The sequence below is a fragment of the Penaeus chinensis genome, chromosome 39, assembly GCF_019202785.1.
Source record: "Penaeus chinensis breed Huanghai No. 1 chromosome 39, ASM1920278v2, whole genome shotgun sequence".
NCBI classification, from domain to species: Eukaryota; Metazoa; Arthropoda; class Malacostraca; order Decapoda; family Penaeidae; genus Penaeus; species Penaeus chinensis.
In genome coordinates, this window is record NC_061857.1 from 27,788,408 (window position 1) to 27,790,907 (window position 2,500).

Consider the following 2,500-nt stretch of genomic DNA (forward strand, 5'->3'; position numbering starts at 1 on the left):
AAGATTAATGTTCCGTGAAGAGCACGTTAGGAAAGGATGTTTAAAATAGAATGAATTTGGTGGTAGTTATGAGTATAATTGCTGTAAGAGAAGTTGGGGCATGCGCGTACTTGGTGCCTTTATTTTAACAGTAGCGTTACCCTTCCATACAATTATTACTGTCAAACTCATTATGCAGCAGAAGTTGGTTTTATGTAACATTACTAGGTAATAATATCCTTTTTGCTGAAATTATCTACTCAGCTGCCAATGACATTCCTCCGGCTTAATTTTATTAATTCTGGAGTAATGAGTTTAATAAGTATTCCCATAATATTATATATTAATAAATCTTAAAATAATTTTCACTTCTACCGAGGTGAAGGTATGATATTAATGTAGAAATAAAACTCGACATTTATTCCACTTCTATGTACATAGAACAATATTTTACTTCAAACACTGGTGTACAAATATATAAAGTATTATAAATTGTCACTGTCACATACAAAAATACATTTATATTCTCAGTCAATGGTGCGTTTCTGTTCCTGATAGAACTACCCTGGTCTCTCTATAAATAGTTTCCTTAAAGCATAAATATTTTTTACTAAGCTATATATATATATACGATGTAACAATAGCACTCAGAGATGATGAGGATTTATTTAGATTTAATTTCACAATCACAAACACTTTCATATTAAATTAATCGTGTCTTCACTGTGTTTTGGTCCCAGCTTCGACGTCAGGTTCATAGATCTCTTTTTCCATTAAACTGTATGTATTCACTGATATACATTTCCACAATATGTTATTTTTTTCTATGCCATATGACACAATATTATGTCATGTTATATGGTATCTTTCATTTCTGAAATCAATAGTTGCCCACCTCTTTTCTATATAGTGTGATACAAACTTATTTCTAAAATCACTGTGTCTGTAAATGTCCACCTGTTTTTATACAATGTGACGTAAATATATGTCGTGTAATTTGATATATTTGATTTCTGAAGTCACTGTATCTGTAGTTATGATTGTCCACCTATTATTTCCAGAATTAATACTTCCAGACAGGGAAGTTAGTGATTCGATGTTTCGACTAGGAATTGATACACTTCAACCGGAATAAACTTCAATAGAATTCACTAAACGACTTACAACTTGAGATAAGATTAGTTATATATATACCCCTTCATTATGATTCGTTTCCAGCTGTTCACATGGACACCGAACAACAAGAACATAGCTTCTATAAGGAAGAATAAAAAAAAACACGCTTTCTTCTCAAGCAACAGATTTCCACAAGGCTTCGCTCGACACACTATCGAGTCCCGGCATGACACTCCCTCTTCAAGAGCGCCGAGGGGAAAGTAGGTGCGAACGAGAGGGGACCGATGATTACGGGAATTAGAGGGAGAGCGATAACGGGAATTTGAAAGTAATTGCGGTGACGAGATGGAGAACGAGGAGGAGGGAGAGAGGAGAGGAGAGGAGGAGCATGAATAAAGAGGGTTAGAATGAGGGAGGAGAGGGAAGAACAATAGAAAATTGCAGAGGGAATGGACACTTAGGGATGTTTTTCCTGAACGGAAGGTTAGGGATGAAATGCATTATGCACTTCAGCGACACTCGTATATAATATGCTGTGTGCGTGCGCCTGTATGTGTATGTGTGTATGCACATAAATATATACATACATACACACACACACATATACACACACACATATATATATATATATATATATATATATATATATATATATATATATATATAGTTATACACACGTGTTTGTGTGTGTGAGTCCATTTTAGTGTATGCACATAAACATATACATACATACACACACACACACACATATACACATATATATGTGTGTGTGTGTGTGTGTGTGTATGTATATATATATATATATATATATATATGTACACACACACATACACACACATATATATAGTTATACACACATGTTTGTGTGTGTGGTCAAATATATCACAACTCACACGCGCGCGGGTATTCATTTCCCTGCGTCTGTATGTATGCGACAGAGTCCATTTTAGTGTTTGTGTGTACTTCCGTTTGCATGCGTGCGTGTGCCATGATATGGAAATAAAAGCAACATATCATGTCACAGCATCCTCAACCCTCCCGGTGGTCTTAAGCTGCGCACTTTAAACTTTCTAATGATGATAAAGTGAAATGAGAGGAAAATGAAGTTTGAGACTGAGTGGAGGAAATAGATTTTGGAAACAGGTAAGGAAGAAGAGGTTATGTGCAGTTGAATAACTCAAAGGCATTACTTAAATGGTAAAATGAATAAAAATATGAATGTGAATTGAACGTGTATGCGTCTAAATGTCTGTAAATCTATCAACATCTATCTATTGCACACACACACACAAATATACATATATATATATATATATATATATATATATATATATATATATATACATATATGTTTAAACATATACATATATATATATGTATATATATATATATATACATATATGTG